At 53.5% G+C, this 25,309-nt stretch overlaps 1 protein-coding gene and 1 long non-coding RNA gene across 4 annotated transcripts in view; both read left to right on the top strand.

Moving 5' to 3' along the window:
* The window catches only part of CNTFR (ciliary neurotrophic factor receptor), a gene marked incomplete at its 3' end in the record, with an annotated part of 178,455 nt that overhangs the window by 10,541 nt on the left and 142,605 nt on the right, over positions 1-25,309 (top strand). The gene's annotated exons all lie outside the window — the stretch shown is intronic.
* LOC310889985 lies at positions 322-25,076 on the top strand. Of its 2 annotated transcripts, XR_014576958.1 has the most exons (4): positions 322-355; positions 19,510-19,599; positions 19,747-19,850; positions 23,126-25,076. It is a non-coding gene; the product is annotated as an uncharacterized lncRNA (long non-coding RNA). The 2 variants fall into 2 exon arrangements; XR_014576959.1 differs by lacking the exon at positions 322-355 and having other exon boundaries at positions 16,019-19,599.

The following is a 25,309-nucleotide window of genomic DNA, read 5'->3' as shown; positions in this document are numbered from 1 at the left end:
GATCATTTTCCTTGCATGTGTTAGCTGGTATTTTCCCAAAGCTGAATCTTGAGCTATTTCCTGCCCATCTTTCTATAATTTTTCTTGTTCCTTTTTCTGTTGTGCCTAAACCCACCTTGGTGCTTGTTGCTCCTGCTGGGTTTGGAGGAGGTTGCTCGCCACTCTCCTTCAGAAAGCCTGCAAGATAGGAGGAACTGGCCATTTGAAAGGTGAGGAATCCTGCTCACCTGTGTCTTGCTTAGCACCTCCCCAGGTGGAGCAAAGTGACTCAAGTCCTATGGTAGCCAGGGTGGGAGGTTAAATCAGGTGCTTGGGGTGTGGGGAGAGCTTTGGAGGAAGGGGGAGATGTTGCAGGGTGAGGACAGGCTGCTGGGAGTGGCTCTTGGGGCTGGTAGGGGTTTGCAAAAGTTGGGAGTAGAAGGTTCTGGATGGCGGTAAGTGAGCAAGGAGCTTCTGTCCTGGGGGGTCTGAAGGACCTGGAGTCAATGAGCCTGTGAGAGTGGGTCTGGGCAGGAGGGGTGTCACCCACACTGTGGTGGTGTGGGTTTCATGCTTGGGGAAGTGCTTAAAAGCTAAACTTAAATTGTCCTTTGTAGCAGGGCTTTTTCCACAGTTCTCTGTAGCTTCCCAGGTGGAAACTTATTTAAGGCCTGAAGTCTCCCCTATGCAATCTATTTCTCTAGCTGTGAATGCTGCTCAAGCTGAGGCTGCACAGGGAGCATGTGATAACCTCTCTGTGGCTCCCTTTTTAAGTCTCGTCTCTGTAATTGCTAGCTGTAGTTCCTGTCCCTTTCAGCTGCTGCTCTAGCTGCTCCTTTCCCCGAAGGAGAGGGGAGTTGCAGTGAGTGGGGCAGGGCTGCTGCTGATCCCCATTCCCTGGAGCATACCTGGGGTTGGGTACGGAGCATCCCCAGTGGCACCCTCCTGCTGTGCTCTTGCTCCCCTGTTGTGGCACCTGGGCGGCCAGCCCTGCCTGCAAAAATGATTAGAAATAAGGGTGTTTTTTTTTTTTTGAGAGGATATGCTGGAGGGGGTGGTTTTTCGCATCTGCAAAATAATCTGTCCTAAAATACTCCTTTCTCTGTGCACCACTTTCTTCACTCCTTGCCTTGTACCCTGTGTCCAAGTCCTGGGACAACGCTGCTTTTCCCAAAGCCCTATGCCAGGGGACCACCACCTTCTCCTACATGCCCAGGAGCCAGACAGCAACTTAAAGACTAAATATATCTGCTGCTGCAGCTCTTGCCTCCTATAAAAATAAATCTTATGGAGGTAACTTTTTGCTGTGCAATTCTCGGGGCTGGCTTCGCTGTTGTTTCCACTGAGATAGCATTTGGCTAACACAGCCAAACATGAGCAGAACAAGCCTGGAGCTGTATAGAAAGTGATAAGATAAGGCAGGGCTATGATTTGCCTGTCTGATCCTGAAGCTTTGTGCATTATTTAGTGTGTGTAGTGAGAGGTCAGTAGCCTCCTGATAATTTTCATTAGATTAGTCAGGCAGGGTAATCACCTGCTCAGAAAAAACAACTTGACACTGTCTGTTCAATAGTTGGGGTTTAACTGAAAATAAATAGTCTTGTAATTATAAGGACATTGCCAAGGTCAAGAGGCTCAAAGATTCACTTTCTTTTGTTCCTCTGATATGTTTACAAAGATCCTGCTCTTCTTTATGTGGGATTTTTTTTTTCCTCTCTTAAATTCAAACTGAAAGCTTCAGAGCTCTTAAAGGAAATTCAGCACTTCCATGGCAGTGGACGTGAGTGGTGTTGCAACAACCGAGCGGTGCCTGTGCCCTGCTGCAGCTGAGTGACCCCATGCTAATGAGCAGGGCACTTGTAGTGAGCAGGAGCGTGTGCTGCCAGCCCGAGCAGCCGGATCAGGGCAGGGGTGCTCTTCCCTCCTAATTGTGGGGTGCTCCCTGCTAATGTGGCGGAGCACACCCCTCCTTGGGAGAGGTCAGCCCAGCGCAAGTGCTGCCCTGTTGGAAGGAGATTGTACATTTGCTCCTGGGGGTGACCTTGCTGCTGTAGCTGGATGCTGCTCACCGAGGGAGCATGAGAGGGGAGAACTGGAAGCGACGCTGAGCCTGGGCACCTCTGATCAGTAGCAATAGGCTCTGCAAAGGGGGTTCAGCCGTGGCAGCGAATGCAATATTAAAGCTGGGCTCAGTGTGTGTGCACTGCTGAAATCCTTGCCCTTTTCCAGCCCGAAGTGGTTACACTTGCTATTTATTTTCCTCAGTGACATGCAAAAAATAAAGCCTGGAGGGATCTCTGTAATACAGCCTTCTGCAGGACCGGTGCTTGCTGGGTGAGACTCGGGCACAGCTTGCTGGTGCTTGGGGGATGTTCACTGCTGAAGTGATGCAGGGTTTGCTGTGTCTGTGCTCCTGGGCTGGGTGCTGTGGCTCCTCAGCAGCGCATCGTGACGGCAGGTAGCTCGGCTTCACCCAGCAGCACTGATTTTCCTGGGCTGGGTGAAGAAAGCAGTGATGTGAGGTGCATGGGGGAACCTCTCTGCTTGCTGTCCTGAGCTCAGCTGCGAGCCAGGGTTGCTGCTGGCTGTGTAGGCAGGCTTCAAACAGGGTAACCTGGATGTCACAAAAGGCAAGGTTTGCTAGCCGTGCCAGCTGTGAGCATATTTGCCTTGGAAAAATTGAGTTCCTCATGTGTCCAGATGAGTTAGCACTCTGAACCCCTGCTGCTCCTGGGTTTTGTGTTTTTCCCCTCCAGCCTAATGGCCCGTAAGCGGGGGCTGTCAGGGAGCTGGTGGGGCTGTGCTCAGCCCATCTTCACCAGGAATCTGTTGCTCTCATGCCCTGTCATAGGATTTGATGGATGCCCTGGGGAAAACCAGGGGCACGGCTGGGCCTGATGTGCCAAGTACCTGGTGGTGCAGCCGGGTGACTGATGCCGCGCAGCGTGTGTGGGTGCTCCTTGCTCTTCCTCCACGGGAGGAGAGGAGCTGCCTTGACAGCTTGTTTTGAAAGCAAAATGACTTCAGGGCTGGATTCTTTTTTTTTTCTCCTTCCCCCCTTTGCTTTACCCCCCCCCCCCCTTTCTTTTTGCCTGACAGAAAAAGCATAACTCGTCTTTGTTTAATTGGTGCTTTGTGCCTGTCTCTTGCCAGAACTTAACAGAGAGGGGGCTGGCTGGATCAAAACGGCTTGAAGTTGGAAAGCTGTTACACATCTAGCCTGCCTGTTTAAAGGGGGAAAAAAAAGTCTTTTATTCCCCCCACCCCCCACCCTCCCAGCTGCACACCAGTTCCTGGTGCAATGTGAAAGCAGAGAGCCCCCCTCAGAGCAGCCTGGTGGAAGCGGGGGGCGCGGGGCTGAGCTCCGTCGAGACGGCGCGCCGTGTGCTTGACCTTCTGCTGATGGCAGGGTTTGGAGCATCTAATTGACGTCTTCTTGTAAGGCTTCAGACCATTTCATGATCTTACAAATAAGACCTGCCAGTGTCTGGAGCACAAAACAAATGTGTTGTGGAGCGAGTGAGAAAATGGTCTTTACTTTTTTAGGCTGTGTGGCAGGGTGGGCACACCTGGGTGTGCTGTCTGCTTGGCAGCACGTCCTATGGAAGCAGGGCAAAATGGGGTTAGAGCAGTGCCCCAATTCTCCGGGAGGGTCCCTTCCATAGCCTGGTCTTGGTCTCCATTGCTGCTGAACATCTGTGCTCATGTGAGGCCAGGGAACTTCTCCTTGCAGCACGTGGCTCGTGCCTGGCTGGGTGCTTGCACCTCTCAGACCTTCTGGCAGGGGCCGAGCGCTTCCCCATGCTGCTTCATGCCTGCCTGGTGGGATGGATGGGTCAGGATACCCTCTTTTGGGGCATGGACATGAGGTCCAGCTAGTCCTGCCCATGTGTAAGGGGACAGCAAAGAAGTCAATTGCTTTGATTTTTTTTTTTATTGTGGAGCTTGCCTCTGCCTGATGCAGGGACAGTCAGTGATTTGAAGTGTGTTCTGCTTTTGGGGCATGGCCTGACCCTGCTGGGCTGTGCTGCTCGCTGTCTGCCTTGCACAAGCACGGGTAGCTTTTGTCTACCGCCCTGGTGCATGGGGGTGGCTGCAAGTGGCTTCAGTGCAGGAGCTGTCTACTTGCTCCTGAGGCATCAGAGCAAACCTGGTGGTGGGGGCTGTGTGTCTGTAGGTGTTTCTGGGGCTCCTCAGCATGACAGGAGCAAAGCATGAAGCAGCTTGCCTATAAACATATGGTTCCCATGGGCACCTTGCTATAGACAGTGCACAGTGTTTTCCTTTGGGAGGGAAAGGGGAGCCTGGAAAGGGGCTTGGAGGAGGATGCAGAGGAGTATTTGCAGCTGGAGGCTGGCAGGATTAGGGCAGGTTTGCCCCAGGAAAGGTGGGTGCAGTGATGGACATGTGAGAAAGTGGGAGCCCAGAGGAGGGGCTGTGCTGCTGCGAGCCCCCAGGCTGCAGCCTGCCAGAGGGGTGATGTTCCAGTGGTCATCAGCCCAATCTGGGGCAAGGGGGGTGCTGTGATGAGCAGGTGATGGTCAGTGGGGGGTTTAGTGGCTGTGGAGGTGCTTGGAGAGAAATGAGAATGCAGATTGTGCTGGGCCCGATGGAAGAGACAGGTGTCAGGGGTACCACTGTGGTTTGAGAGCCCTCATACGGCCACCAAAGGGCTGTGAGTGGAGCCTGTTGGCAGGTGCCCCACCACAAAGGAGAGGAAAAAGTGCTGGAGTGAGTCCTGGCTAGCCTGGTGCAAGTCCAGAGTTGCATTTAGTGTGTCCTTGTCCTTTAGTGTCCTGCCCCACTCAGCTGGAGACAGGCAAGGGGGTAAAACCTCATCCGTGAGAGCCCTGATGGACCACATGTGTTAAGAGATGTTTAGACTGATGAGGACTGGATGCATAAAGGAAGAGGTTTTTCACGGGGGAAGACCCTTGGGGCTTATTCCTTAATTTTCTAAGGGAGCTTTGGATGCTTTTATGGGAGTAGTTAAAAAGCAGCTTCGTCACAGTAAAATCCTAATCTGCTGAATCACGTCCTCCAGAGCTGTCTGTGCTCTCCATGAGGGATTTTTTTCTCTTTTGGGACTGCATCAGGTGTCCTCCCACAGCGGTGGTCTGTCTGCCCATCCCCTCCCCAGCCTTTCTTCCTGCAGCCACCCAGAGCCCTTTCTATCTTGGTCTCTGCTCCCAGCCGAGCAAGGCATTGATGCTCCGGATCTGACTTGTTTTTGTATTGGCAGAATTTATTTGGTAAATTGGCATTTCAGCCCCTCCCTGGAGTTGTTGGCTGTATCGATCTGCCAGCGGGAAGGGGAGAAGCCAGCAGCCACTTCTGTGAGCCATTTCTTTCCTTATTTTCAGCTCCAGGCCTGCAATTGCTGGGCTCTGACCACACCATGCTAAGAGCCACGGCTGCCTCCTCGGGGATGCTATGAAGAGAGCAGGGCAAGGTGCTCTGACCTGGTAGTTCAAGGGGCGACGGGATGGAGTCCTTCCTGCTTTCCTGACCCTCCTTATACCTGTGCTTTTGTTGCTGTGCTTTTGTCAGTGGAAAATAACTAGTGTATATACCTATTCTTAAGTTCCTGAGGAGCATTAGCCTTATTTTTAGGCTGGAAATACCATGCTCCATGGGGCAGAAATTGAGGGCTGCAGTAATTCCAGCATTGCACTGAAGCCTCTGGGGTGCAGCTGACTGCTTCCCTGGGATTGAAATGTGCCCGAGGCCACGGCTGTGTTGATATCTCCTGGTTCTTGCTGTCAGATGTGTGATGGACAGGGGCTACAGGGAGGAGCGAGGGCATCCAGCAAATGGGAGCTTTGTGCGTTGCACCTTGCCCTGGGGACCAACTTTCTGCTCCTTCAGCCTGGCGAGAGCTCAACCTGCTGCAAACTCTTGCTGTTTTGGGTGGAGAAAGGTGCAGGGGGAGAGGAGGGGATGTCCACTTTCTGCATCCCTCTTCCTCATCACTGGGGCTCAAAGCTGGGGTCCCACTTGCAGAGGTGAAGGGGGAGCCCTAATTGCCCCTCTTCCCAAGGCTCCTGGGTGTGTTAACGACCTGTAATGGGATGGGTTGTGTTAGCCTATTAAGCCCCAATGGGGTTCCTTGTAGACTTAAGTGTGAGGAATTTCACTCAACCATGTTAAAACATTTCCACCCCCCTTTAATCGCTTCATGCATTGATTTAACCCTATGGCAGCTGGGGCTGTTTGCTGGGAAAAGCCATATGGCTCTGTCCTGCCTCCATGCAGCGACTGTGACCGGGGTTTACATTTCTGGGGGATCTTATTAATGTGAAGGCTGCTCTAGCTCTTGCCTGCTCCCGGCTGGCTCGACAGAGCCCTTGCGGGAAGCAATTTTCCTTGTGTTGTGTTGAGCCTGGCTTTGCTGCTTTTAATGAGAGTAATTTTGCCCTGGCTTGTATCAGCCGCAGCCCACCTGCGCTGCCAATTACCCCGGCGGATCTGGCGTGACCTGCGGAGCTGGGAGCAAGCTGTCCCGGGTTTTTAAGTGTTTCTGAGCCGTAAGGTGTGAAAAATCTCACCAGTGTTGAAACGGAGATTGGGGGGGGGGGGCACTTTCCGGGTTATGAAAGACCTAAGAACGTACTGGTATCAGGTGCTCTTGATCTCTAGGGGATTTATAGAGAATCAAGGGCTTGCTAATTGCAGGCATGTTGCCAGTGTGTTGGGAAAGAAATTCTCCTTAATCGCAGGCTGTGTGCCCTAATTTTTTTTTGTTGTTATTGAATTAGTTAAATGTGTATTGTAACACCCCAGTGCCTGGGCAGGCTGCGCATGCGAACCTGGAGCGTGTGTGTGCAAACATGCTGAAAGGGCTCTGCGGGAGTGAGAATGGTGGTTCTGCTACATGAACACGGTGCATCTGTCATGTTTCTCGTTTCTGGAGAAGCCGATGTCCGCGCCAGCGCTCAGCGTGCCCACGCTGACCTGGGCTTTGTCCGCGGAGCGATGGCTTCCTTCTGGCCGGTGGTTAATACCTGAACGTGTTCCTGCCTCCTTGCAATTACTGCTATTATCAGGGCTTCAGTCCCTGCAGGTCAGGTCTGAGGGAAAATATTGGCTTGACTGGTGTCAGCCCGCGTCCCTTGGGCCCCATGCAAGATGCAGTGGTGTGGGGTGTGGAAGCGTGGGGAGCGTGTGGATGCAGCACCAGTGGGGCAAACCCAGGTGTAGGGCTCAGTCTGTGTTTCTGCAGTCCTGGTGTACAAATACACTGCGCCAAGGTGTGATTTTAAAGTTGGGGCTGGTTTGAGATGCCTGGTTGGAGCATTTTGGAGCAAGGTGGATCATTTTGGAGGCTGGTTGGGAAATGGCTCCAGCGCTGTGGTCTTGGAGCAAGAGGCAAGAGTGGCAGGGACAGAGCTCTGGCAGTGTGGTTGTGCCTAAGGTGACTTATGGCAATAATAAATGGGGTTAACTCTAATTAGCTGACGTCTCTGGTGGGGGGAAGCGCAGCTTGTGTTGTCACAAGGGAGCAGTGCTCAGAAGGCTGCACACGAGGGAACTTGGTGAGTTTTTTTAGGCAGAAGCTCTGCTTGTGCTCTCCCTGTGTGTGGGCCAGCTGCTTCCTTGATGTGTCATTCAAAAGTGTGGTGTCTGGTAATTAATACCTTTGTGATTAAGTGTAGGGAAGAGAGCTCCAAATTTTCAAGGTGTGGCAATTGGAGGGGAAGCGGAGAATGGAGGGGGAGGTGATTGTAGGCTCAGTCCTCAAAGCAATCTATATGGGGGAAATTGATGCATTTTGAGGAAATGTGATGATGCTGTTGCCGAAATGAAAGCTTGCTTCAGTTTCAAAGGCTTAGACCCTCTCTGGATTCTCTGGTGTAGCATGGCCCAGGTCTGTTATATCTTGGCAAGGATATTCTTGCAAATGGAAACGCTGGCCTGGGTGACCTTCTGTGTCTGGCTGCTGGGGGAAATGTGCTGAGCCGAAACAAGCGTTTCTAGAGCCGAGCTCTCCGGCTGAGGTCTGATCTCCCAGCTGGGATGCTGTGGCTGGCAGCCGGGCTCGGTCCTTCTCGAGTGCCTGGGCTTGATCCCAGTCCGAGCCCATCAGACGCTCATGATACCAGCTCGCTTCCGACTCTGAAGGTCAAACGGCTCGCAGCAGGGTGACAAAAGAGCCCTTGATCTGAAAGCGGGATTGTTCTTGTGCCTTGCCCCAGGAGGGGTCTCGCAGGCCGGCATGCATGCAGGCTGAAAGGAATGCTTAAAATGTCCTTTCTCTGCTCCTGTCAAAAGCCCTTGGAGCTGCGAATCAGAATATCTACCCCAGTGCCTTCCAGCTGCATGCTTCAGGCCGGTTTACTCCTTGAGAACGGCCTGATCCAGGGCAGCCAAGTGTCCTGGTGTCTTGTCCCTGACAGCAGGCAGCAGTGGGTATGCAAGGGAAGGGGTAAGAGCAGGGTGAGCAGGCACTGGGGCAGCTCCAGCCTTCGGCAGCTGCTGGCTCAAATCTTCAGCCCGGGATGGGGAGATTTTTTTTTCTTCTATAGATTTGTCCAAATGTGTAGGTTCAAGAAATCAAGCTTTGACCACCCACAGCATCCTCTAGCTAGGATTGCTGTGCCTCTGCTGCACTGCTCGTGAAAAGCTGGTGGTTTGCCTTGGGGCGTGCTGCTGGGGACTTTATCTGGCTTCTGCTGGACGGGGCTTGGGGGCTGTGAGGGGCTGAGTGTAAGGCTCCTGCCTCCTGCTCCACCAGTGCAAGCCTGTGCTCGTGCTTCTGTCCCTACAGCTGCCAGGCATCATTTGGCTTGGTGCTCCGAGGGGTCTTGCACGATGCCATGCACCCCAGCCTCATGCTGCAGCACTTCCCTGCCTGGCCGTGCCCTGTCATGCATCTCCTGCGTGTTCGCTGAGTTGCAGATGCCAGGTCGTGCGTCTCCGGTGCTGACACGACAGCTGAAAGATCAGCTTGCTTCTGCAGAGAGGCTGTGGCTGCGTCCTGCAGATGGGTGCAAACTGCTTATGGGGTCCTGTGTGCTCGTGATGGAGCGTTGCACTGAGGTGCATCGTGCAGAGATGTTGCCTGGCTCTTCCTGAACTTTGCTGAGTTATGGTTTGGCAACGCAGCAGCTGAATGCTCAAATACTGGGAGAATAAAATGTCAGCATAACCTGAAAAAAAGAAAACTCTTAAATTTCTGTATATAATTTTAATCTCAAGAAAGAGAAGCTGCAAGCTGGCTGTACCTGTTCTGGTGTGCCTGTGGCAGTGCACTTTTGGTCCAGAGGGAAAGGGATTGGGGTGACTTCTGCATTGTGAGGAGTTCTGGAGCTGCAGGGAGGCTGGGCTCACTAGATTGATCATCCACTCTTAATCCATTGGTGGTGTGCTAATTACTTTCCTTGTGTGTTAATGTGACGCTTGCACCAGGGGGACCTGTCGTCCTCTTTGCAAGCCGTCCTGGTGGTGACTGTCATTCCTGCCACATCAGCTGTGAATTGAAGGCAATGTGCGGGTCCCTGGGAGGCAGTGACTCTGCTTATGCATGTCAAAGGGCTTGCCAGTTGGAGCAGCCTGACCCTTATTGCATTTGTAGCCTGATTTGCATGCTTCCTGCTCAGCTCCTGCCGCAAATGTGGCTTTCCACCATCTGCTTGCCCTTGCCACGCACTGCAGTGCTCGTGGCCCCTGCAGGGATGTGTGAGGATGCTTGCAGAGCAGGGACAGGCTGCCTTGTGTCTGGAGGGGGAGTGCTGGCAGGAAAAGGTGCTGGGAGCTCCCAGCTGCACCGCATGCCTGTTGTGCTTCGGTGGGAGTGCTGCTGGTTGGGCAGATGGAGGCACTTTGCTCCCCTTCCCCAGCTGCTCCGGGCTTGTGGCACTGGGCTGCAGGCAGAAAGCTGTCCAGTCTTCTGCTCCCACGTGCATCACGGTGTGCTTGCTGTGTGTTTTCGGGTTAGGGTGACCCTCACCTGGGTTTAGCCTGTGGATGTGCTGGGTCACAGTGTGCCTGCATGCCTGGCTAACCAAAAGCTGCATGGATTTAGCTCTTTCCTCTGGAAAGATGTGAATACCTGCTGGCTGGGTGAGGCAGGGGCTGAGCAGCCAGCCTGCAGCTGGTGAAAAGCATGCTCCCTGCTTGCTGTTCAGTCTTACACCTTGCTCGTACAGCTGGCTGTGAGGTGTTTGGGGGATTTCTCTGCTTTCTTCATTTAAATGCAATTCAATATCTAATCTACTTAAGGTGCGCAGGTCTGCACCCACTCCCTCCACCCCACAACTCTAAGTTTTGGGTGGTCACTTAAATCACAGCTCCCCACACGCCTTGAGGTGAAAGAGACTGTGTGGCCCCCAGCCTGCCCAGGCAGGTGAGCAAGGAGGCCAGCTATTTTTTCCTCCCCTGGTTCCTTGCACCCTGCCTTTGAAATGCCCTGAGCTATTTAGGGAGTGCGTGGTCAGGAGGCTGGCGGGGGTGGGAGGATGAGGACGAGCTGTCACTCGGCGCTGGTCCAGGGTAACCAAGGACCTCATGCAGGGCTGCCCGAGTGTGGTGGGGGCTGTCGGGGGGAGGACAAAGAGTCAGGGCTGTCACAGCTGATAAATGGCCCTGCTGGGCCCAGCTTCCTCTATCTGCTGGCCTGAGCACCCTGCCCTTGGGACAGGGACCTGCCAAGGGGCACTTTTGCTTTCCCTTCTCCCGCACCACCTAAATCCTGGGGGATGGGTGCCACGCACAGGAGTTGAGGAGCTTAGGAAAGAAATGGCAAGGAAAGAAATGGCAAGCCAAGGGGACAGCAAGGAAATGGTAAAGGCTGTGAAGGATCTGGTAGCCGGGTGGGGGAGGTCAGCAAAGAGACTGGGAGGTTGGGGCTCAAATCCAGCAAAGGCTCTGCTGGCCTCTAACAGGATGGTTTCAGAGAGGCTTTTGAGCTCCAGGTGCAGTGCTTGGTGCCCTGTGGCTAGGCTAGGGGCAGCCTGGTGAAGGGCTACCTTGTGGCTGAGCACAAAACGGATTTCTCAAATGCTGTAGAAGGAAGGGAATTTCCCCTCGTGTCTGTTTCCAAACCCTCTTCTGATCAGAGGGTTGTCAGCATGGCAGAGCTGTGACTGGAGGATAACTTCAGCTTTTTTTTTGTCTTTAGCAATGGAAAGTATCAGGAAAACTTTGCTTGCAGGAAATGAATTAAAAAAGATAATTGCCTGGCTCTTTCTCTAGCTGTATTTTTCCCCTCATCTGATCTTTGGCTGCACAGGAGCTTAGGCCAGCAGAACCCCGGGTGGAACAAGCTCCAGTTTTGGTGCTCAGATGCATAAGGACAGAGTGTCCTGCTGCTACTGCTGGCATGTTCTGTGCTTCACCTACGTCCCTGCTGCAGCAGGGAGACAAAGGGAATTTTAAGGTCCCCGTGGTTCTAAGACTCCTTTTTCTCCTGGTCTTGCTGTGACCACAAGGATCAAAGCCTTCAGGGCAACATTACTTAACTTTTAAGGGCCACCTTGCCTCTTCTGGCAAGCATCCATGGGCTGCTTTGTGAAGTGCTGAAATGCTTCCATGCTTTCTCTCTCCTATACCTGCTTGCGTGCCTGAGTGCTGCTGTGTCGAGGCTTTGCCTTTGCAGCTGTGCTTGAGCTGTTCTGTGATGCCTTGAAAGTCTTGGGTTGAGAAATACCAGTGTGGAGAACTCCATGGGGCTGGGAAGAGGGGGCAGGACCTGGAAAACCTCTTCTGGGCTGTGTATCTGTCTACTTGTGCCACTCAGCAAGGCTTGACTGAGCTCATCTTGCTTGGGAGAGGTTTGTCCTTGCCTTTCTAGCTGTGAGCTGCTCTGCTGCGCTTCCTCATGCAGTTGTTTGTGGGTTTTCAGAGCTGTCACAAGCCTGGAGCACGAACCTCTTCAGGACTGAATGCTCTTGTGTTATCATCTGGAAGTACATGAGGATTTCTGGGGGGTGACAACGACCTGATTGCGTTGGAGGTCAATGAAACATCGACACCCCCCCTCTTCTGGGGTGTGTGTGTGAAGCTGAAGCCTTTCAGGGAAGGATCTCTGGGTTGGTTGCCTCTTCTAGAGCTACCTGCAGCTGCCAACCTCATGTGATGTTTATTCTGGGAGATGAGTCTTTCTCTGATTCATTGTGTCCCCCCCCCCCCACCTCCCAGCCCCGGGAAAATACGGGAGAGCTGCAGAGAGAAAGGAAAGCTTTATTCCCACTACCCTAAACTATAAACCCCTGAATTATGTGACAGCTCACACCTTGGACACTCTTGCATTGGTCTGTTGCATGGCATGGCACAACGGGGCCCTGCTTGCCCTCGGCTGCTCCTGCAAGCTGAACCGTGCCAGGCTCCAGCTTTGGGGCTGGTTTCCTGCTTGTCCTCTGAGCCATGCCACCAGTCAGCAGACTCCAAACCTGGTGGTCCATCAGGGCACGGTGCAGGAGCATCTCTGGGCACCTGCTCCCAGGCTCTTGGCTGCAAGCCATCTGGTGTCTGCCATCTGTGCTCGGAGGGGACAGGCGTGCTGAGGGGCTGATCTTGCCAGCTGCTGGCAATAGCTCATTTTAATTTCCGTAATGGACCTGGTTCCTGCGGAGATGGTCCGTGGAGAGATAAATCACAAGGTTTGGAGAAGTGCTGGAGGCGCCAAGTGAAGGAAGAGCCCATCTAGTTCCCATCCAGTTTATTCCTCTGTCTGTTGTCTTTGCCAAGGCAGACCTGCTTCCTGCAGTCCTGGATGCTCTCCAGTATCTTACAGTTTACCAGGCTGGAGATGGTATAAATCACACTCGGAAGATGCTGAACCAGAGAGTTTCCTGACCCTGATGGGGGAGGAGGAGCAAGAAGGGCTGAAGAGGGGGGAGAGCTGAGGCCATGAGTAAGTGGGAGATGATTTCTGGGTGAGCATGAATGTTAAGCGAGCAGAAGCCCTGCTCAGCACGTGGCGAGACAGTTTGAAAGGAAGGCGATGTTTTGCTGCAGTGTCCACCTGTCTCGAGTGCTCAGCATTTGGTGCAGGGGCTGCAGGAGCTGACTCGGAGGTGAGTGATGGTTCCAGCATTTGGCAGAGGAAAACAGCACTGCTAGGGGCAGTCCTGTGTGTACTACCCTGTGTCTAGGTCATCCAGACCTCTGCTGCTTCCGTGACAGAGGCTTGTGCTATAGGACGGTGCTTTCAGGTTTAGCACATGGAGTTCATGCAGCATCTAGCACCACAGGGCTCTTCTGGAGAAAGGGACCTGGGGTATGCTGCTGAAACAGTTTTCCTGTGTCTTCCCATTCAACTACTTTTTTGTGTATCTATACCGATGCCCTATGTACTGCACAACTTCTGACAGTGCTGAACATAGGATCTTTTTGGCAGCCAGCTAGTAAACTGTGGTCCCTGAGCATCTTGGAGATCCTCTAAGTGGGAGGGAGCTATGAGATGACAGTGGGTGACCTGGGGGTCTGCAGTTCTCTCCAGATACCCCTTGGGAAGCTCCAGCCAGCCATAGCAGTGGGATAGAAGTAGCCAAAGCTCAGCAGCAGATTGTGCACATGCAATTGCAAAAAAAAAAAACTTTAAAAAGACTAAAGATGAAAAGCTTGCACTTGTCCAAGTTATCTTTTTGAGACTGACCAGCGATGTTACATAGGTGAGGAGGAAGCCTGGTGTAATGCTGGACAAAACCCACACAAGTCAGTAGTCAAATGGGAATTGAATTCTGCCTTTGGTGCTCCAGCTCTGCCTGGTTCAACCACTCTCCTGCATTAGCTATGGGAGGCAATACAGACTATACAGATGACCTTGGGCTTCGGATGTCCTGGCCAAAGTACAAGCCCATGTGTCGATGGCTGCAGATCCTTCAAGAGCTATTAGGCAGCTTGGTTTGGTTTGTAGCCCCTTGTGCCTGCACTGATGTCTTTCCTGTTTGTTTGGGGCTGGTGGAGACCAGAATGAGCTTCACGGCCTGTAATGAGCATGGATAATACGGATCAGAAGTGCTTTGGGAAATGATATGTTCCTTCAATTATCTGCGCTTGTTACTTGTGGCAAGGGGGAGGAAGTGCCCTTGAAGGTGAAGGGTGGGTAGAGTTCATGCAAAAACAGCCTTTTCTCTGCTGGCGCTTCAAGTTTGATTCCCTCCCTCCTTACGCAGGCACTTCTTTGTGCTGATGCCCAGAAGCAGTGCCTGTACAAAGGTGCTGGAGCTGGGTTGCTCCGACCTCCATTGCTCCTACAGAAGTGGCTGTGAGTGAGCACGTCAGGCCGGGGAGAAGGGCTGGGAGCGCAGCGTGATCTGCCTGCAACCAGTTGCTTTCCTCTCTGGACCTTTTCCCCCTCCCCTGCTGTGTCTGTGCAGGCTGTAAATCTTTCAGGGCAGAGCCACTTGCTGCATGCGTGCCGTCAGAGCTGCTGTCTCAGCTGGAGGCTCTGGGCATGCTGCAGAGACAGCGCAAACGGGTGGTGAGGACGCGATGGCTTGGCACTGCCCTGGCTATGGGTGAGCCTGGGAGGTGCCTGCATTGCCAGTAGGGCTCTGGGGGGCTGCAGGGTTTGTGTCAGTCCTAGCCAGCATGCAAGCTGCCTTCTGAAGGTGCTGGGAAGGCCATTATGTTGTGGGCAGCTCTGTGTCCCAGGAGTGCCTTGCCCAAACTGCATTTTAAGGTCAATGATTCAGTCACTGGAGAAAGTGGAGTAGAAATAAACTTAAAAATGGCAAGCCCTGTGAGGAGTGAAGTGGCTCTGGACAATAGCATTGGGGAAATAATTGGGAAAGGAAGAAATTCAGAAGACAAAACGCATCAAGCAGTGTGGGATTTAAAATGGACCAGAACAGAAGGATACTCATGCATTTTTTGGCAGCATTGGCAAGAATGGTCAAGCCCTTTAAAACCTTGTAATGTCTGCAGGGATGCTGCTGGATGCCAGATGAGTGTGGAGGATGGGGTTGATGAATGCAACAGGATGAATCTGCAGGTTACGGTGGGGAGGTGTCTGAGCTGTACGATATCAGTCCTTCTAGCCAGAAAGGCTTTTTCGCAGTACTGCCAGGGAGAAGTAAATACAAGGGAGACAATAGGTCTATTAAATAGAATTGGTTTCTCACCAATTTCTTCTCCCTTCTCAAATGACTGAGATCTTGAACATCTTTTTATATCCGTCTTTAGTGAGATTAAAAGAGCCAAAAGGAGTGGTGGTGGAGGGGAGAGTGGAGTGGAACAAAAGATGACTGCACAGAAATAGCTATTGAGGAAAGCGTGAGGATTCTTTGCAAGCCTCTCGAACGCTTGGCTAACCTTGGCAAGAATATTTCAGGGCACCCGAGGAGTTAGTGGCTGAATGTAAATAACGGGTGTCACCTCACTGTAAAAGAGGGGAGCCCGGTGCCAGGGGTGGGCACCAGCCGGGGGGACGAGGCAGGCTCCCAGGATGTGCTGCCCAGTAGGTCACTTGTCCCCTGGGGGAGCAACGTGATGTCTGCTGGTAGCGTGACTGCCCAGGATGCGGCTCTGATGGGATTACAGCTCCAGCCTGGCAGCTGCGGATCTGTGCCATGTATTACTCAGCTCAAGGAGGCATCCTGGGCAGCTTTGTTTGAAAGGCGGGGTGAGCGCTGTGATGGGAGGGAGGAGCGCGGTGCAGGTGGCGGTGTTGCAGCTGGGTTTTAGGGCAGCGTCTGAAGTGAGGCTTCGGGTCCTCCCTGCCGAAAGCTGCTTCAATGCACGAGCAGGAATGAAACGAGCGAGACTTCAAAGCGCTGGAGAAGAGCACGGGATGCCTGTTCTGATCTCGTGAGGTTGCTGGTCCGTCCTAATTTATCCCCCCTGATCTGCTGAGGGTAGCTGACTTGCGTTTTAAAAACATAATCTGCTTTCGTTCCTTCCGAATGCCCGTTGGCCTGGCTGTCTTTAGTGGGAACTTGTGCAGTCTTTGGCAAGCCTGTCATGTGAAATGACAATCTAATGGAAGGTGTGGGGACACCTCAGGCTGGGCTGTTGGGGGGTGCGTTGGGTGTTGCTGCATGGCTGGGCTTCTGGCTCATCTTTGTGGCTGCTCGGGGGGGGGGGGGGGGGGGGAACCAGGGCAACTGCACTGCTCACCTGGCCTCCTTGATCAGAGTTTGGGACTTAGGGGTGGGATGCCTTGCAAGTGGACCCAAGAGATGGACATAACACTCCCAACCCTCGGCTAGTTTGCTCCCTTAATGACCTCTATGCTGAGTTGTCGCATTTGCATTTGTGGTGCAGAGTCTGAGCCCTTTCCAAGCCTGCCCTTTTTATGCCGTGTGTCCTGTGGCCAGGGATGATGACAACATTTGTAGCTGTGGCCTCTTCTGCCCACTTGGGCAGGGTGTTTAGCAGGAGCCTGGATGAGGGCGGACATGACCTGTTCCCCCTTGGCTGCCCTGGAGCAGGTTCCCTGCTGCCAGCAGAAATCCCTTCCCTGCGCTGGTACTTCTGCATGCGGTGATTAAGTCTTCTCCTGATTGCCTCTTGGCTTAGCTGAACCAACTGAGCACTCAAGCCTGTGGCTGCACAGCAGGCTTTCCAGATCCTGACTCATTCTCCTAATTTGTCTTGGATGCTGTTCTACTTCCACAACCTTTTTTTTTTTTGCAAGCATGGAGGTAGCAGCCAGGAGTAGCCTCGCCATGCTGCCACAATAGGTAATACCGTGCTCGTGCTGTTCAGGATATGCTCCCTGGTGTACGCAAGGTAATTTTCTCCTTTAATTATACTGCTGCCCTTGAACAGCCTGACTTGCGTGGAGGAGCCACGAAGGAGACCTGGGACCGTCCTCTGGGATACGTGAGGCTCAAGCAGGTTGCAGGATTTGGCTGTGCTCGGTCTGGGAGGGGACGCAGCGAGGTGTGGAGGTGAGCTGGGTGCCCTTGTGACAGGGGCTTGCAGCTGATGCAGCAGGGTTTTGCTTATGCCACAACCTTGTGTCTGAGGGTAGGGATGAAATAGTGATGATTACTTGGGAGGATCAGCTTTCCGCTGAGCAAGTAGGTGGAAAGTCAGGCAACAAAATTAGCTGAATACACAAACAGTCTGGGCTGGAAGAAGCTCTCCTCCCCAGGGAGGGATTAAGGCATGTGGCGTCTCATGTAGCGGCGATGGCCTGTGTGCTCTTGGTGCTCTGGGCTGGCAGTTGCTGAGCTGTTGGCTTTGTGCTCCATCCTCACTGCTCCCAGCCCCTTTCCGGTGACCAGCTGGGCTTTAATATCTCGTGACATGCCCTCAGCCCTCCTTGCAGAGCCTTTCCCACAGGCAGGCGGGTGCTCTGCCCCCAAGCCCTTCCTCCCCAGGGTGCTGAGCTCGGCTTCCCAGGCTTGTGTGCGATTCCCAAGGTGTGAGCAGTGCTGTGGAGCGAGCAGGAGCTCCGAAAGCCCTGTCCCCGTGCTGCTGCTTTGTGCCAACTGAGCTTGTAGCAGTAAGGGCCCTGCTTGTGAGCATTGTATGAGACTTCACAAATAGCTTTGATTGCACTCAGACAACCTCCCTGGGCTTCGAGGTGCTCACATCAGCGTGTAGGGTCCTGATCAGTGAGCATCCAGCGTGTAGGGTCCTGATCAGTGAGCATCCAGCATCTCTCAGCCTGACACACGGGACTGCAGCAGAGCTTGGCAATGCAAACTTGCAGGTTCTCAGTAGTTGGGCTCCCAGATATCTAGAAATTGGCAGGATGGCGCACGGTGATTTTCCTTGGCTCGCTGTGGTCTGTCTCCATGGGAGGCTGCAGCTGACCAGGGCCCTGCAGGCAGCAGCTTGGTTTCCTGTGCTGGTCCGGTACATCCTACCCAAATCCTGTAAAAGGAGAAAAAATAATCACTTGTTGCATGTTTTCTTCTGTGAGTGGGTCATATCAGCTGTTCGCTGTCGTAAGCTCCTTAGCAGGTGGAAACTTTTAGCAAGTAGGAATGTTTTGAAGCAAGATGCAAGAACCAAAAGCTTTCAGGGAAGCCTCAAGGTTGTCTGCTTTCTGAGATGGGTGAGTGCTCTCCTCCCGAAGCCTGCGTAGCATGATGCAGATAAACACTTGGCAAGGGCTGGGCATAAAGCCCTTTGGTGGGTCAGAACTTGCAGTATGTGGTAAGGCAGTAAAAGGCTTGAAAGTGTCTTGTGATGCTGCAAGGAATCTATAATTCTGCTTTTAATTTGTCTGCTGGTGAGCAGGGAACACTAGCAGAAGCCTTAAAGATTCGGCTCTTGTAACTTGCAAAGGAGATGAAACTTGAGGAGCCACCAGGAAAAAAAAAACACTAGCAAGGATGCAAAAGGAGAATGAGGAAACCATAAACAGAGGATGAGGAATGAAAACGGCAGGGGGGAATTCAGCCTGAAATCATAAGGGTTTTGGACATTTCCTGCGCTGGAAGCATCAGGCTCTGAGTGTTGTGCAAACAGTATTGGGGCTGGCAAAGGCTGGCCACTCTGGGTTTGTGCCTGCCACCCAGATCTGCTGGGTAGGATGGGGTGAGCAACGGGGATGCAAAGCTGCAACCTGGCTCCAGCTCTACCCTGCTACTGGAAACGACTGTCGTGGAGCTGTATCACTTCCCTCGTGTTTGCCCAGAGACCTCCGCGTCTTTGGCTAGTAAATTACCAGCCTAACCTTCTCCACAGCAAACTTGCAAGGTAAATAAATATTCTCCTATAGAAACTCCTTTTTGCAGTTAAATTGACCCCCTTGGTACTTTCATGCATTTCAAGAAGTCGGAACAGTTCACAATTGAAAACAAGCAGTGTTTAGCTCCTGCTGTGAAGGGAAATAGTCAGGCACCAGAAAGACTGTCATTTTAGCTGTGCTCTGACAAAGGAGGGTGTTACAGTAAACTTGCTTATTTCACTGAAGGAGAATTCAGCAGGCTTGACGGAAACCGGATGAGACAGGCACGGTAAATGGATTTTGCTGGCCGAATTGAAAGCAAAGCAACATGCATGTGCAGCGGCTGGTCAAGAATTGACTGTATCTTGCAGAAACCAGGAATGAATTAGGGACAGGGAATTAGCGAGCCCTGAAATAACATCTGTCTGTCTAGCTGTGTTCGGGGCCCCATTCACCTGTGGCATGCCTCTGCTGGCAATTGAGTGCAGCAAGCAGGGCAGCTCTACTTAGCTGCTGGGTGCCGGAGGGGTTGGGATGCCTGCCTGGGGTCCACTCGAATTGCACCAGTGGGTTTGGCGTAAAGAAGTCACGGGCTGTTTTTGGGTGCAGGGAAGCAGCATCACTTGTTCTGAGCTTCGGCTGCTGAGGAGCTGGTGGGGGACACTGGGGTAGAGCAAAGGAGAGGGGACGTGGAGGGTTTTGAGGGCTTCAGTCCCTCGGGGTGGTGAGGTGGGAGCCCAGCAGGGCAGTAGGCAGCACGGTGGGGTGAGCTGTGCTCCCCCCAGGCTGGTGAAGGAGCCCCCGAGCTGCTGCGGGCTCTGGTTAGTGTGCAAGGACAGCTCGAGCAAAACAGCCTTTCTGGTGTTATCCTAAGGTAAACCAGCTCGGCGGGGGGAAAATCCAAATGCCAGAATGAAATGTCTCCTTAATCACAGCCCAACGTGCTCCTCCAACAGGCTCCCGTTTCCTAGCCAGGAGTGACATTGGCCAGGTCCAGTGCACAACAGGGCTTTTGTGCATCAAATCTGACCCGGAGCTTTAGGAAGGTGAGAATCATTCCTCCCCATCAAGAACTGTCCTGCCTCCCCCCTCAGCACTGAGGCAGAAATGTGCTTTTTAATAGTAATAAAGTGCTCTGTATCTTGGTAGTGGCTTTATTTACTTTTCTGAAGGGATGTTATATTCTCCATCAGCAAAAATCTGAAACACTTGCCAGTGCTGTGTCCCTTGGCAAGCTGCTGAGCCCCAGCCAGAGATGAAGAGCAGAGCAGCTCGAGCAGGGAGCTGCAGCAGCCAGGTAAAAATAAAAATAGAGGCAGGGGCTCTCAAAACTTGTGGGGCTGCTCGGGTACAGGTGGGCTGTGAAGTGCCTGGAGTGCCTGTTTACCATTAGAGCAGTATGTCCTGCCGTGCAACCCACGATGTGTGTTTGATATGTGGGCTGATGATCCAGAAATGGCTCTGGGACAGTTGTTTTGCATTTTCTGTGCATTTGAAGTCAAAACCAACTGGAATCCCTCTGGGTCACAGACCTTCTGTATGAGGTGCAAACTGGAGATGTGTGTGGACTCAAAGCTTTGGCTACCTGGATCTTGTTCTGTTGGAAGTGGCTGGACCTAGAAGCTTTTCTTTTTTTCCCCCCCTGCAGACAGATGCTGGTTGCCTCTGTGTTGGGTCAGAGTTATGGTTGCTGTTAAGGTGAAAGGAAGCCTCATACTTCAGGATGGTGATGGGGGTGGGAGGGAACTCTATTCCGCTGGTCTCAGTGCCAAGCATAAACTGAATAATTGTCTGAAAATGAGCTGATGAGGTGTATGGGCAGAACCTCAGTTTTGCAGGGGTGTCAGTGTCCCTCCTGCTTCCACCATAACTTGGTGCTATGTGCTTCTGCACGTTGCTGCCACTGTTTTCATCTGGCTTTGTCACATGCCAGCCTCCTCTTGTGCCCCAAGGGCCACGGTGCATGGCTTTCTGCTTGCCTGCTGGGTGCTGCCTGCCTCCCTGCCTGGCACAGGTACCTGGCAGCATCCTGGGGGGAAGCAGAGCTGACCTGGGGCTGCCAGGGGCACGCTGGCAGGAGGTACCTCGGAGCAAGAGATGTTGCTTTCCAGCTGCTGTCATGTCGGTGGGGCTGCCTGTAGAGCCACAGCTGCTGTGGGACTGGGTCGTGGCTGCTAGTTAAAGGGGGAGAACAGGGCTTGAACCTGGTGGTAGCATACTCAGGAGCCTGCCTGGATCCAGCTGCGCGATGGCTTTGGCAGCACCGGTGCTGCTGCTGACGCAGGATAGTGCTGCACACACTGGCAGCACTCTTGGTGCGGGGGTGTCGTGCTGTTGTGCCGTCCTGGTACGTGGCTCCTGCTCTCCTCCTGCACCAGGAGGACAAGCAGGGCCTCCCCAGGTGCTGTGTGAGAAGCATCCAACTGGGAGCAGGTACCAAGCAGCAGAGCCCACACCAGTGCCACCTCTCTGGGCAGATGCTACCTGTGGGTGCCATCTCCCCTGGGCGAGCAGAAGCAGCAGTAGGCTCGGGGAGGCCACTAAGTGCCTTTTAGCAGGAGGCTGAGGCTGCTCTTCGAGACCCGGAGGACAATGAAGGCGCTGAAGCAGCCAGAGCGCGGCCGGGGGCAGAGGGGGACAGGCAGGGAAGGGGAAGCCATGCAAATGGGGACTTTGATGTGGCTGCGAGGAGCAGGGCTGGAGCATTGTTCCTATCACATCACATCAGTTTCACATTCCTCATGCAGGAGTGATCAACGCTTTCAGGGCCAGACAAAAGAGCGGGGAGATGAACAAAAGCGAGGGGGGGGCCTTACCTACTGCAGAATAGAGGCAGAGGATGAATTGCTCTCTTGGCAAGCCATGGAGATGGGCTGGCAGTTGCTGTGCTTTAAAGCACCAGCTTAAAATTTTTCTTTTATTTAGAGGAAAAAGAAGGTAGGTGAAAGGGTTTCCTGTGAGCAGAAAGGGGGATAAATAAGACAGCGTGACAAGTATCTGTGGCCTTCCTGCATTCCCTTGCCCCCGTCTCCCCCAAGTGATGACTCAGCTCATCATGGAGCTCCTGGGAGGACGGGCTGGTAAACCTGGGCTTGACCTGGGCTTAAGGTGAGGGTGCATTCAAGGGAGCCTGCTCCCCAAATCCACCCTGCAGATGGGTTTGGGTGGGGTGGCCATGTGCAGCTGAAGATGGGGCTCTGCAGAGCTGCTGAGGGTGTGAGCCTCAGCCCTGGTGCAGGGGGAGAGGTGGTGGAGGGGAGCCATGGGTCGTAACAGCTCTAAGCTGGGTATAAGGGGGTGGTGATGAAGCATTCAACCTCTTCTGCTGGCTGCTGCAGGGGAACTTGGTGACCTCTCTTCAAGGGACTGGGTTTCACTGGGGTTGGAGAGCAGGAATATGGGGTGGGAGCCAGAACATGGCGTGCAGCATGCATCTGCTGTGTGCGTGCCTCCCTGCTGCCCTCTCAGCCGTGGCTGGGGTCTCAGTGGCTGAGCCCAGCATCACCGAATGCTGGCTCTACTCCCCTGCTTTCCCAGCCCTCATCCCTGCCTGTCACTGACCCCTCTCTGCTCTGAGCCTGGGGTCCCTCCTCCACACCCCTCTGCTATCCATTAACTTCTGGAAAAAAGCATTTTTTTGCAAAACAGTTTTATTATTATTATTTTGCCCCAGCATGCTAGCTGCAATTTGGCTTTTGCCAGCGTTAAGCAGCAGAACCGCATCCCCGATGGATGATGCTCCCACCTCTCCCACCCTTCCCCAGAAACCTTTTCCCTCGGAAGCCCGAGCATCCTCCCCACCTTGCAGCCATCCCCTGCTCTCCCAGCCCCGTGCATGGCTCCGGTTGCCCCCTGGCCCTGACCCGCAGCCCCCTCCCCTCCCTCCGGCCCCGGGCCTCTCCGCCTGAAAGGCTGTCAATCACGCCGAATTGTCTGGTGGTTTTGTGATGGGGAAAGACTCCCACCAAGGAGTCAAGGGCCAGGCTGAGACCTTTAAACTCGATCCCATTTGTGTCTTAAACAGGAACCCAGCTCCTGGGATGGAGGAGGGGGGTGTTAAGGGGGTGCAGAAGCTTGAAAGCCTCCGCTGCCCCTCGCAGAATTTTCTTGGACCCCCTCCCTGTCTGCCCTACGGATGTGCCTGTGGCCCTGGAGTTTAGGGTTTGTTTTGCTCTGTGCAAGCCCTCGGAGGGATGAAAGCCCCTGGCTGGTGTGCGAGCCATCCTGGATCCCTAGACAGGGGATGGGGCAGGTGAGGAGGCTGAACATCCCTCTGTCCTCAGCCTGTATGGGGATGGCCTCCATCTCCTGCCTGCAGAGGGAAGACTGCCTTCAACAGCAGGCTGATATTCCTATTTTTTCCTGATTTTCTTGCTGTGACAGCAGCAGGGCTGGCAGCAGGGGTTGAGCCCTGTCCGTGCTGGTGGCAGCTGGCTGTCCCAGCCTGCTCACGGCCAGGGAAGGGAGGATGGGGACAGGACTGGCTGGGGAGCTGGCTTTAGCAGCTCATCCTTTTTTTCTGCCTGCCTGTGAGTGAATCTGTTGCTTTTCTCCTTCCAACTTCTTTCCAAGGTCCACGTAGGGAAGAGACTTCACTTTTTTGCTTCCCAACGGGAGGAGCTGAATCTCTCTTCACCCGACTGAGCTGTGTTTTCCGGAGAAGCCTGGAGCTGCCTCAGACGTGTACAAGCTCAGAAATGCAGTGGCTGTGTTTGTTTTTGTGTTCTGGGCAAAGGCAGGGTCGCTGCCAGTGCTAAGTAAATACAGAGCTGCCCTGATGAGAGGCTGCGGTAGCCAGGGCCACGCTTGCTGCCTGCGTGAAGCCAGATGGACCCATCTGGGGACTCTAGCAGCAGCCTTCCTGTCACTAGCAGAGGCAGAGCCACTGGCATTTGGATTACCAGCTCTCCTGTGCTTTTAACAGAGTGCCAATGTTTGACAAAACCATTAAGTTAAATTAAGCCCTACACATTTCAAATGGATTCGGAGACTTCTGGCTGACTTGCTATTAGCAGAGCTGTCTCTTCTCCCTTTCGTCTTCCCTTTTCCCGTCCCCCCCCTTTTCCCTCCTCCTCTATTTAATTCCCCCTGTGTAGCTGGCTTTATTGCTGACGTTTGAAAGCAAAACACGGGGATGGCACTGCTGTGAGCCCAGGTCTGCTCCAGTGGGCAGGGAGAGTGCCTGGAAGGTGTTTGCATGGGGCAAGCCCTGTGTCCTGCAGGGCGTGGGCTGGCTGGGGCTGCTCAGGTCCCTGCATGGCCCCTGGCTGCTCCCCTCTTGGCCAGTGCCAGATTTTTGTTATTTATGGCACGGGTTGCTGCTTTTCTGGGAGGTTTCCAGATAGTGATGCTTGGAGGGGTAGGGGTGGGAGCCGGAGCAGCAGTGCCTGTTCTGGTCACCTTGACTCACCTCGGGCAAAAGCAAGGGGCTTTAAAGAGATGTAAAATGACCTTGTAGATGGCTGTGACCCAACCTCTGCTCTGTGGTGCTGGCTGCTTTGTGTCCCTGGCACCAATCTTCACGCCTGCAGGGGATTGCCGTTGTCTTATCTCCAACGTGTGAGCTCTGCTGCCCACTGGGGCGAGGGGTGCCACAGCCTTCCCCCTGCCCATTTAACGTAGTTTTTCTTGGGCCAGGAGAGCACCCTGTGGCTGCCCCATTGGGTATTTGGGTATGGGCTGTGGAGTTGGAGAGCACCAACCCACCTACACCAGCAGGTTGGGATGCGGAGGGGGTGGGTGGGCTCTGTTTGATGGCTGAAGGCTGCTTCTGAAGTGTGAATGGGGTCAGAAGAGGGAGAGCAGTACCACTGGGAGAGGCTTAAAGGCCAGGAATGGTAAAGCACTTGTTACAGCATAGGGAAGATGGCTTTTCAAGTCGTAAATGTGCCGAGGAGGATCTGATGGAGCTTATGGCTGAGGGAGAAGATGCGGGAGTCGGATGGGGAACCAAAAGCTGGAAACGTGCTGCTGGTGTTTGGGGCTGGCAACACTAACCTGCTACCCCACAGTCCTGGAAACACGCTGTGCCAAGTGCCCCTCCAACAGACACCAGCCCATGCAGCAGCAGGTTTCAGAATGCCTGTTGTGGGTGATGTGGGCGCTGCAAGCCCTGGAGAGAGAGGGGTGGGTTGCTCTGCTGGGGCAGCCTTCCTGCTGGGCATCGCACTGAATGCCCTCAAGCACCTTTTTCCTCGTGCCCCCCCTTAGCGCTATGGGCCAGTGTTTATGGTGTTGCTCTGATATGTGCCCTCCTGATGGAGAACAGGCTTCAGCAGGACCAAGCAGTTGGTCTTGGGTGCACATGGCTGGAGAATTAAACCACAGGGAGCATCTCTGGGTGAACCCCCAGCACCACAGAGCTCTCTCACGTTGAGCACGTATCCTCATCCTGGTGGGTGCAGCCCTCCCATTGGTGTCTTGTTTCTCTGGGTGCTCTCGTTTATTTCCATGTTCATTAATGCTGATATGCTCAATTGCATCAGCTCATTTCCAGGGCCCAAGTGCGATCCTGCTCCTTCATTTGCATCCCTGCTGCCTTGCTGTTGCCCAGGCAATGCCAGGTGCTTTGACATCATTACCCAGCCGACTGGCATCCTCTCTGCCCCATTAACCTTGCTGTAATTGACTTCGGATTGAAGGAACGGGAGGAAGAAACGTGTTGAAACGTCAGCTCTTTGCATCGCAGTGGAGCAGGTTTCTTTGTTTTCTGCAGGGAAAGCAGTGGCAGCGTCTAGGTTTGGGGAAGGTTGTCTT

This window comes from Anser anser (genome assembly GCF_964211835.1).
Source record: "Anser anser genome assembly, chromosome: Z".
Classification (NCBI taxonomy): Eukaryota; Metazoa; Chordata; class Aves; order Anseriformes; family Anatidae; genus Anser; species Anser anser.
Note: the sequence above shows the minus strand (reverse complement) of the source record. Positions and strands in the feature narration are given on the sequence as shown.